The sequence below is a fragment of the Myotis brandtii genome, unplaced genomic scaffold, assembly GCF_000412655.1.
Source record: "Myotis brandtii unplaced genomic scaffold, ASM41265v1 scaffold500, whole genome shotgun sequence".
NCBI classification, from domain to species: Eukaryota; Metazoa; Chordata; class Mammalia; order Chiroptera; family Vespertilionidae; genus Myotis; species Myotis brandtii.
Window position 1 is genome coordinate 871550 of NW_005369062.1, and position 12011 is coordinate 883560.

At 37.3% G+C, this 12011-nt stretch overlaps 1 protein-coding gene across 5 annotated transcripts in view; it reads right to left on the reverse strand.

The window, feature by feature from the left end:
• Positions 1–12011, reverse strand: part of INTS6 (integrator complex subunit 6) — a 111187-nt gene that overhangs the window by 69354 nt on the left and 29822 nt on the right. Inside the window, exon 1 of one of the 5 annotated variants that reach the window (XM_014548296.1) lies at positions 5090–5312. The exons of the other annotated variants lie outside the window; for them this stretch is intronic. The gene's annotated coding sequence lies outside the window, so the exon portion shown is untranslated. Of the gene's footprint in view, positions 1–5089; positions 5313–12011 lie in introns of those variants that run through there. 5 annotated transcript variants of the gene reach the window in all.

A 12011-nucleotide genomic window follows, 5' to 3' on the forward strand; every position in this document is an offset into this window, starting at 1 on the left:
GAAAAGGAGATAGGGCAAAGAGATATCAAAAATGATTTCCAAATTTGCTGTGAAAGAAAATTAAAATCACTAGAGAGGGAAATAGGGTATGTGGGGGTAAAGATATGAGTTTTTCCATTTGTTTTATTTCATTTATTTAGAATGGGTGAACCAGAGAGACAGAGATATACGACCATCACTAATATCTAATTTTAGAACATTTTAACCACCGCCCCCCCCCCCCCCCCCCTCATGCACATTAGCATCCCCACTTACCCCTACAACCCCTAGCAACCACTATTTCTTTTTCTATGGAACTACCTATTCTGAACATGTCATATAAATAGAATCATCCAGTAAGTGGTCTTTAGTATCTGGCTTCTTTCACTTAGTATGTCTTCCAGGTTCATCCTGTTATAGTGTACTAGAGACCCAGTGCATGAAATTTGTGCACGGTGGGGGCGGGAAGGGGGGTGTCCCTCAGCCCAGCCTGCACCCTCTCCAATATGGGACCCCTTGGGGGATGTCCAACTGACAGGGATCAGGCCTAAACCGGCAGTCAGACATCCCTCTCACAATCTGGGACTGCTGGCTCCTAACCGCTCGCCTGCCAGCCTGATCACCCCCTAACTGCTCCCCTGCCAGCCTGATCACCCCCAGCTGCCCTCCCCCTGCCAGCCTGCTCGCCCACAACTGCCCTCCCCTGCCGGCCATCTTGTGACAACGTGAGGGCGGCCATCTTGTGATGACATCGCGTGAGGGCGTGATGCCACCTAGGCTTTTATTATATAGGATGTCAGAATTCCATTCCTTTTGAAAGCTGAATACTAATCCACTGTATGGATATACCACATTTTGTTTATTCAACAGTTGATGAACATTGGGTTGTTTCTACTTTTTGGCTATTATAAATAATGATGATCTGACATTTTATGTGGACATGCTATTATTTTCTTTAGGTACATACCAAGGAGTGAACTTTTGTGGTCATAAGTTAACTGTTTCACTTCTTGAAGAACTGCCAAACTACTATTCACAGCAACTACATTACTTTACATTTCCATAAGCAATCTATGAGAGTTCAGTTTCTCTACATTCTCAACATTTACTATTATCCATCATTTTTTATTATAGCCATTATGAGTGGTATCTTGTTGATTTGCATTCCCTTAATGATGGTGAACATCTTTTCATGTACTTATTAGCCATTTATTTGCCTTCTTTGGAGAAATAACCTTTTTCAGTCCTTTACTCATTTTTAATTGGATTATCTATTTATCTTTTTATTTTTTGTTAATCCTTATCCAAGGATATTTTTTCCATTGATTTTTAGAGTGGATGAGAGGGAGAAAGGGAGGAGGGGGTAGGAAGAAAGAGAGACAAACATCGATGTGAGAGATACACATCAATTGGTTGCCTCCCGCACTTACAACCCAGGTAACATGTGCTTGACTGGGAATCAAACCCGTGACCCTTCAGTGTGTGGGCCGAAGCTCTATCCACTGTACTACACCAGCCAGGGCTCTTTTATTTTTGTACTATAATAGTTATTTGTATATTCTGTATTCTGGGACCTTATCCGATATGATTTGCACACATTTTCTCCTATTCTGTTACTGTCTTTTCTTGATAGTATCCTTTAAAGCACAAATACTTTTTAGTTTTGATGAACTCAAATTATCTAATTTTTCTTTAACTGTTCTTTGAGTGTCATGCCTAAGAAACTGCTACCTAACCCAAGGTCATGAAGATTTACATCTGTTTTCTCCCAAGAGTTTTAATTCTCACACTTAATTTGCTCACCCATTTTTAGTTCATTTTTATATATGGTGTCAGGTATAAGTCCAACTTCACTCGCTTGCATGTGAATATTCACTTGTCCAGTACCATTTGTTGAAAAGATTATCCTTTCCCCAACAAACTGTCTTGGCTTCCTTGTTGAAAATCAATTGACCATAAATGTATGGGTTTCTTTCTGAACTCTCAATTTTATCCACAGATCTATACATATATTCTTATGCAGAATTGTACTTTTTAAAAATCCCATACTAGAGAATAAAGAGCAATAGACTTGAAAAAAATAGGAAAAAAAAAAAACAATGGTCAAGCTCTGCCTCTTACTTAGGAAATAGCTATATACTAAGATTCATTTTCCTCACTGTCACAGAATTGGGGATTGAGTTGCGAAATTACCTTGTAAACAATAGAAAGTATCACAATTCAGCTTTATACATATTTTCTTAATGATTATGTTAAACCTCATACATGATTTTGGCATCCAGGAATAAAAGAAAGTAGCATAGTAAAAATCTATCACTATATCTGTTTCTAAGAAACAGTGCCTAGCACATAGTAGGCCCTTAATAATATTTATTGAGTGAAAACAACCATTTTCCAATTGTTTTGTATTCTTTTTATTCATTTTCTATAACTGTTAAGGTTATGAAGAAACAATTTACAAATTTAAAATCATCACACTTCAGATTCTTTAACAATTATTCCCTTGGAAAAAAAGAAATCAAGTAAATTTCCCTTAACTTATTTCTAGCTTTTTAATGTTATATAAGCACTTAAGATTCTCCTCATATGATATTAACATGAAAAGAAAAATTTTTTAAAAAGAAAAGGAAAGCCCTAACCGGTTTGGCTCAGTGGATAGAGCATCGGCCTGCGGACTCAAGGGGCTCAGGTTCGGTTCTGGCCAAGGGCATGTACCTTGGCTGTGGGCACATCCCCAGTGGGAGGTGTGCAGGAGGCAGCTGATCGATGTTTCTCTCTCATCGACGTTTCTAACTCTCTATCCTCCCTTCCTCTCTGTGAAAAATCAATAAAATGTATTTTTTTTTAAATAAATAAAATAAAAAGAAAAGAAAAATTAAGAAATTATAAGTCAAAGTGAATTCTATAAACTTTAGTTCCTAGTTTCTTTTTATGATTACAATGTATGCCCTTTAAGGTAAAAAAACACACACACTTTTTTGGGGTTCTAGTATGTTCATATTTGTTCAGAGAAAAGAGCAATTACTTGGCAATAGTAATATGGAAATAATTTCTAACCAAGTTTTACTCCAAAAAATTTCAAAGGTGAGGTCTTTCTAATTTTTTTAACAACTTTGAGGTATGCTAGTAATTACCTACCATAAAATTCAACCATTTAAAAATTATCCAATTATTTTTAGTAAACTTAAGAGTTGTATAACCTTCACCACTATCCAGTTTTACAACATTTCAACATCCCAAAAGGATCTCTCCTGCTCATTTGCAGTCAGTCCCCAGTCCACCTCCTGGCAACCACTAATCTACTTTATGGACATTCCATAAAAAATGGCAATATAGAATATGCATCATATGATATATGGTCTTTTGTATCTAGTATATTTTTTAGAGGATTATCCATATTGTAGAATATGAATAGTTCATTCCTTTTTACTGCTAAATATATTCCAAGTTTATGTTACATCTGGTGCAAAACAACCTATAAACAATGGTGTCCTTTTTCAGAAGGAGGTAAAAAAAAAATGAGTTGTCAAAAACATCTCATTGTATATTCCCTACTACTGCCACTATCATTCTAAAATCTAAATCTGATCAGTTTCTCCAGTACTATTATCTCTTCAATGATTACCATAAACCTTTAAGGCAAAGTCCAAGTTCTTTGGAAGAGCATACACCATACAGGCCATGCCAATCTGTCCACTTTCATTTCCTGCTGCTATTTTCTCACTCTGCCGACTGTCAAAACTGAGGTAATATACGGTTCCCCCACGTTCCCTTTTATCACCTTTATGCCTTTGCACCCATCCACATCACAACCTTTCAAAGTCCAACAGGAAACATCATTTCCCAGTGCCAGCCTCACTTTCTCAACAGCTTGTGCTATAATATTTTACTTTTTACACCAAGCCCTACTGTTTACCTGTCTTTCAAACTCCTGATATCAGCACCTAACCTTGTGCCTGAATCACTGGTGTTCCTATAAGTATTTGTTCAACTAAACTGAATGCATTCTGACTACTAGTATTCTTCTGCTCAGTCAGTATGAGAAGGATCAAATGCACTCTAAAACTGCTGGTGAAAAATAACTAACAAAACCAGTATAATACAATTTCAAGGTCTAGGCAGGTGGCCAACCAAACAGGATATACTCCAGGGGTCAGTAAACAATGGCACACCAGCCAAATCCAGCCCACAGCTTGTTCTGGCAAATAAAATTTTATTAAAGACAACCACATTCATTAGTTTAAAATATTGTCTATATATATAGCTGCTTTTGCCTTACAATGGAATCCAGTAGTTCCAATAGAGACCATATGGGCTGAAAGCCTAAAATATTTACTCTCTGGCCCTTTAAAAATGGTTTGCCAACCCCATTATACATCATGACGAATGATGTGAAAGAAAATATCAGAACTTCTTTTGCGTAAGTTTTCTTTACCTCATCTTTTTAAACATTTTTGCATGTTTTTTTTAAATATTAATACAGCAGTGACATATAATTTCTAAATGTAAAAATGCACATTCAAATTGGGGATGGTGCATGCCCATGTTATTGTTTTTTCTAATATCAGTGACTTATTAAAAAAAAAAAACAACCTATAAACTCTTAGGACAGGTTTTAGAGTTTGAAAATTTAGCAATAAAGCTTAGTATATGAACAAGTTTATTATATATAAGTGCATAAAACACAGAGAGCGAGCCCTGGATTTAAATTTGCTCCAAACTAAATTGCTCAAAACACCTCTAAAGAATTTTTCATAGAGCTAAAAATGTTATTTTAATTATGCCAGGCAGTTTTAATATACTTCAAGTTGAAGGCAATAAAATATGAGCCACATAAATCCAAACTGCTACAAAGACAGCTGTTTTTTAACCTCAGCTTCTGAAGGGCTCAGGAAATACCAAATCCCTCCCTTTATAGATCTTAAGGTTAGAAGGGTAGTTTCTAATAACTCAAAAAAATTGGGGTCTGATCATCAACAAATTTATAAACTAAAGTTAATTTACCAATTGAGCCTGGATTTGTCAGGTTAGGGATGTTATTCTATCTTGAATCATATTCTCCAACAAATAGTCACAGCCCCCAGAGAGAACTACACTCTACTCTGCTCACCTTTAAGGCTTTTTCTGAGGCCTTCCGAGATGACTAGCATCAGACTTTTGAGGAAGGCTAGCCATTAGACAAGGCTTTTCCCCACGATCTGACTGCTTGAAGTGACATCCAGGATCAGGTCGATCCTGTATCCAGGAATCATGACCCTCCCTGAGGCACCAGTCATCATGAGACAGTCAGTGCACTTTGGCACTTCTTGAAAACCACTGGGCTGCTCCTTTAGCTGAAAGGAAAAAAAACATCAAAACCAAAACAAACAAAACAAAGGGGGGGAGGGGCAGGGGCAATCAGTAATTCAACCTGAAAAGACAGAGCGTGGGGAAAAATATAACAAAATAGCCTTGTCTAGATCAAAATGTAGCCTTGCCTTGAAGTAAAAATCATAGTTTCAATATCTTCCAGTCACTGCACAGCTTATTCCTAATACAGAAATTTAAAAATTTTTATCTATTGCATTATATCTGAAAAGAACAATTGAAAGTGGGAATTACATAAAATAACTATTTATGGAATACAGCTAAGAAAGTATAATGAAGGTACAGTAAGCTCTTGCTTTAACGGACTTCAGATATAACCAATTTTCCAATCCATGTCATATCTGAAAATTAACACCCTGTTAATTTTAAAATGCTTTTAACCAAGATATGCTTATAATTAAATTAACAGGTTATATTTTTTGTTACCAATTCATTGTTATTTTTAACAAATTTTAGCAAGTAGGCCATATGTTAGAAAAAATGCTGTAGTAATATCGCTGACATAAATGTATATTACAAATCTACAACTATAGTCTACATATTTAAATCCCAGATTCACTGCTCCTAAACAATGTTCGGAGAATGATTAGCACGTGATCACACTGCATACGTGGTAATTGATTCTGTTGTCCTGTGGTGTAACATTCTGCAGTAGTTTTAACATGTGTTGGCTGATGTTCCCATGTGGGCTAAGCCACGCCTCAGCTGTGTGCCTTTGTTTACTCAAGGTGAGTTGTGAATGTACACATTGACAGACCTATTCAGTATAAATTTAAAATTACAGCAATACATATAGAAAATTTCTCTGTAAAATTAAATTTTTCATACATAATCACACAAACGGGTCTACATAAGTAAAAACAGGTAAACTAATTTGACAAATTTTTTAACATATGCATTTGGAAAACCTACTTTATTATATAACGGACTTTCGGCTTTAACAGACACTCCCTTGCCAAAATTAGTCCATTATACTGAGGTTTTACTGTATTTATAAATGACTAGCAGCTGAAGGCTGATATGAGTGTGCCTCATCAGGAGACCAAGTACTCAATTTTTCATGCCCAAATTGTAATCTGATTTAAAGAGGGATGAAATACACCGCACAGGCTAACTGGCAGAAAATTGCCAATACAGTTAAAGCCAATCTACTACTACTTTTAAATTACATTCTAATAAATAGAAAAGGATTTAATCTTATATCCTCTTTAACTGACTTGACACTAGCACAAGGCATAACCCCCACAACACAACACTCGTCCTAGCATTCTGAATTGCAATGTTCATGCTTGTTTGAAATAACCAATTTTAAATGTTGACATCACTATGGCCTTAAATTTAAAAACTCAAAATATCTGATAAATAATAAGATAACTTAAGACTTATTCAATCAGCTTCAAAATAAAAATTTTAATTATTGGAAATCAGAGAAAATTCTACTTATTTCTGTTTTTAAATACAAAATATTTTTCCTAAGATATAATATTAAAAGGCAAAAAAAAAATCTTTGAAGTTGTTTTAAAAGTTGTCTCATAACTCCTTTAAAACATTTGTATCCTTAAGATAGTTAATTTATCAAACAATCTCTATATATAAAAGCCTAAGTGATCATTACAACCGGTCACTATGACATGCACTGACCACCAGGGGGCAGGCGCTCAATGCAGGAGCTGCACCCTGGTGGTCAGTACGCTCCTATAGCCAAACTCCCTTGGCTGGCCAACCACCAGAGGTTCCACTCCCCCCCACCCCCACCCGGCCAGCCAGAGGGACCCCACCCATGCATGAATTCGTGCACTGGGCCTCTAGTTGTTTTATATTCCTTTCTACCACTTATCCAATATCCCCCATTCAGTAAACACTACCAACATCCACATAGATTCCCAAGTTGGAAACCTCAAAATACTACAAGATTGTTGTGGCTTTGTTGTTGTTTTCCACTTGTTTGAGAATATGATTAAACCTATTAACCTCTGTCCCTGAGAAAAATGTGCATACACACAGATGGACAATGTCTGTAAATAAGATTTCAGGGAATTCACAGAACCCTCTGAAGCCCAAGTCCTGGGGTTCAAAACTCCTGTCAAATACTGCTTTATTCTGCTACTAGAGGCCCGGTGCACGAAATTTGTGCATGGGTGCGGGGGGGTGTCTCGCAGCCCAGCCTCCACCCTCTCTAATCTGGGACCCCTCTCACAATCCAGGACTGCTGGCTCCCAACTGCTCGCCTGCTTGCCTGCCTGCTTGCCCCTAATCGCTTCAGCCTGCCAGCCTGATCACACCCTATCCACTCCCCTGCCAGCCTGATCGATGCCTAACTGCTCCCCTGCCAGCCCGATTGCCCCTAACTGCCCTCCCTTGCCAGCCTGGTTGCCCCTAACTGCCCTCCCCTGTTGGCCTGGTTGCCCCAACTGCCCTCCCCTGCCGGCCTGGTCACCCTCAACTGTCCTCCCCTGCAGGCCTGGTTGCCCCCAACTGCCCTCCCCTGCAGGCCTGGTTCCCCCCAACTGCCCTCCCTTTCAGACCTGGTTCCTCCCAACTGCCCTCCCCTGCTGGCCATCTTGTGTCCACCACATGGGGGCCATCGTGTGTGTTGGAGTGATGGTCAATTTGCATATTACCTCTTTATTAGACAGGATTACCATCTTTTAAGACTTGACTAGTATTATCTATTGAGTCGTCTCTCAAAAATTTCTGCCTTCCTATCCAGCATAGCTTAGTTGTAGCATACCCCATGTTTTTTCCTGAATTGTTGTATGCAGTTTGCTAATTCTTCCCTGTTTACCACTCTTCTGTCACCTTGCTGGTAGCAAAAGCTTGTTAAAATGCAAATCTGATCGTGTTACTCACCTGCTTAGCATCTTCAATACCTCCTTTGTAAATGTTAAACAGATTTATATTGTCTCCTTAGCGTGGTATCATCTGGCCTCTGCCTATATTTCAAGCATCCATGCCTCCTACCTAAAATTTCTATACTTCACTCATATATTTCATAATTGCCCAATACACTGTTTTCATACCTTCATACATTTTTTTGCACTGTCCCTCTTCCTGAAATTTCAGCTCAATTCCTTACCCAAGCCTCAAAGCTAAGCTCCTCTCTTCATGTTCTCTCAGAACATTCTGTTTATTTATGCCATGAGATTTATCTCAATGCATTATTACAAATGCTTGTATGCTTGTTTACTTGCATATCTCCAGGCAATATGCAAGAGTCTTCTAAGGGCAAGAGTCTTGCTTAATTCTATCTTTGTGTTCCCAGTATCTAGAACACAGTAATTCTAAATATAAATGGTGTGCCAATATTCTTGTATACAACCAGTTAGTAAGCATCACAAGAAAAATTATTGCTGAATTAATCTAAATATACTTTTAAGAATTCAAAATCAATCTGGGGGGAGGGATGGGTTCAGGGTGGAGGTGGTCAATGGGAAAAAAAGGGGGACAATAAAGATAAATTTTTTTAAAAAGTATTCAAAATCAGAACAAATTGTTACAAAAGGGTATTTTAGTAGCAACTCACCAGAAAGCAAATATATTTTTTTTAAATATATTTTATTGATTCCTCACAGAGAGGAAGGGAGAGGGATAGAGAGTCAGAAACATCGATGAGAGAGAAACATCGATCAGCTGCCTCCTGCACGCCCCCTACTGGGGATGTGCCCGCAGCCAAGGTACATGCCCTTGACCGGAATCGAACCTGGGACCCTTGAGTCCGCAGGCCAACGCTCTATCCACTGAGCCAAACTTAGGGCGAGAAAGCAAATATTAAGCGTAACTATGCCCACCTGGGTCAAGTGGTGTGTGTGTTGTGTGTGTGTGTGTGTGTGTGTGTGTATTTGTGTAAAATAATGCTAATTATAGACATCCAAACCAGGAATTAAAGCATAATAAGGATAACAGAATACTATGTAGTCCTTTGGATAAAAACTCCTAAGCCAGGGATAGCAAGCACATGACAGAATATGAATTAATTACTCCCCTTTTCTTACCTTCTCCTCCTCTAACCCATCTCCTACTCAGGGTCTAAGAGTCTTCCTCAATACAGCAAGCCAGAAGCAGTAACTACAGATTACAGTCAGCACATAAGTTAATATTTCAAGGCTACCCAATAACTGATTCTAAAGCAGACCAAACACAATATAAAATATTCACACAAGGCCTATTCCATATCCCTTGGAAACTCCTTTACAAGTTTAACAATTCTAAAGGTTAAGAGTTAATTTTCTTAAAATATTTTGATGGTCTTTGTGTAAGTCAAAGCAGTTTTAACTTGTTTTGTTAAAATTATTCACTTTCACATGTATTTTTAGCAGTTTTAAAAAATATTTATTTATAGTTATACTGTGCTCTGAAACTATAGTTTCTAAATCTGTGCATCAAAATCAACTGGGATACTTCAAAAAATGCAGATCCACAGGTCCGTGCCCAGGTCAACTGAACCAACATTTCCAGAATTAGCGGTATATTTTCTAAAACATCCTAGGTGATTATTATGCAGCAACTTGAAAACTACTATTCTAAATATCACAGTAGTTTACTAGTATATATGGAAGAGCTAGAATCAGAAATTTTCCTTACATGTACAGTGTTGCTTATTGCTTGCTGGCTCTGACAGGCTAATAAATTCAGGGTGAAGTTGCTTCACCCTCTGAATGAAAACCATGTTGTGATATCTTACCATAAGTTTCTAGATAATAAACTAGCTATTGTAGCCACATAGTTTCATTAAAGAGTAATCAGCCAGCGTTTCTTTTTAATTATTCTATTATAGTGTTTGTCTAGAGGCAATTCTTAAGAACTTCCCTTTACACAAGACCTTGAAAAAAAAAGAGTATTGCAAATGTGAATTGCTGAAAATCCACTATAGGTATTAAATTGAAATATTTCATCATCTTCTTTTAATTATGCATTTTTTATACATACTAGAGGCCCAGTGCACAAAATTCGTGCACTGGAGTGGGGGGGACGACCCTCATCCCAGCTTGTGCCTAATCCCCTTGGGGAACGGGCCTAAGCCAGCAAGCGGACATCCCTCTAGCAGTCAGGGACCCCTTGCTTCTTACTGCCCGCCTATTCGTGAACCTGGCTTCTGCCTGAGAGGCGCTCCCCCTGTGGGAGCGCACTGACCACTAGGGGGCAGCTCCTGCATCGAGCGCCTGCCCCCTGGTGGTCAGTGAGCATCATAGCAACTGGTCGTTCTGCCGTTCGGTCAATTTGCATATTAGGGTTTTATTATATAGGATTTTTAATATACTCATAATTGCAGATATATCATTTTTTATAGCACACCAAAATAAATCAAGAGTTGAGAGAACAGGGCCAAAAATATGGGTAAAAAAATAATAATAAACTGCATCCAACAAATTCTTATTAAATGTTACTGAAAAGTTGTGTTGACAGAGACTAACATATACAGCAATATTGTACATATGTTTAGAACATTTGAATCACAGATCAGTAAAATAGGAGCTAATGTTGAAACTGCTACTGAGCCCCTACTACTATCAATATGAAAAGGCACCACTACTAAGGAGGAAACATGAAAATGCAGAAACACATTTACACACAGATCTGTTTGATATATTCTATCATACTACAATGACATCTTTCAAGATTCCTTAGTGGTCTTTTTTAAAAAGAAAGAAAAAGTACCCCCAAATTCTAAGAATACTGGGAGAAAAATAACTATTTTAAATATATATTTAAAGTCTTTCTTGACACAATTTAAACAGTTTTGACAGCATCTGGCACATATTTTTAATAACTTTAGTGAAATAAAAACATTTTATGGGGGTAAGAGAGATATGATATCTGAACTATTTCAGATACTAGAAACAAACAGATTTCAATAAATTCTGGACTGTCCTATTAATCAGTAACAGATCATGAAGAGTTAAATACAAACTATAACTATAGATTCTAATCATAGATTATCCTTGTTAAAGATAAAACTATTTACATTGCCCAGCAATGATCCAGAAAAATCACTGACAATCAACAACTCAAAGACTCATGGGACATCTGCATCAACTTTTGAAAACTGAGAAGTTAAAACATAGCTGAGATTACTCAGACAATTTTTTCCTGCAAACGCATGCCCTTCCTGAACATCTGCCAAAAAGTTATAATAGTTGCCCTAGTTCTTCTTAAAAAGCTGGGGAAGCTCATTAAAGGCAGAACTTTTAATGTCAAAAACCAACAGGGGTTTGTTATTTTTTGTGGGTTTTTTTTTTTTACTGCTAATATATTCTCTAAAATGTTAGCTTCCAAAGCAATTATAACATTGATAGAGATGCAGAAAGATTCTTCAGCATATAGAAATCTCAATATTTGAAAGATAATACTACTATTAGCACTTTCAAGGAAGAGAAAAATAACTGCTACACTTCCTGTAATGTCATTCGTCACCAAGAAGGTACTGGCAGGATTTCTTCTGGCTACTTTATTGAGCAATATAGTTAGCCACCTGCTCTTTGAATCATAGTACAGAACAGTTTTCCATTGCAAAACAGTTCTTAAGAGGATTATTGCAGGAAACAAGACCAGAAAAAAATGTTACAACTCTAATTTATAATTTGGTAATTCTACCAAAACATCTGACACATCAATAATATAACACGCTGAATGGTACTATGATTATTTGGCCGCAAGTATGTTTACCA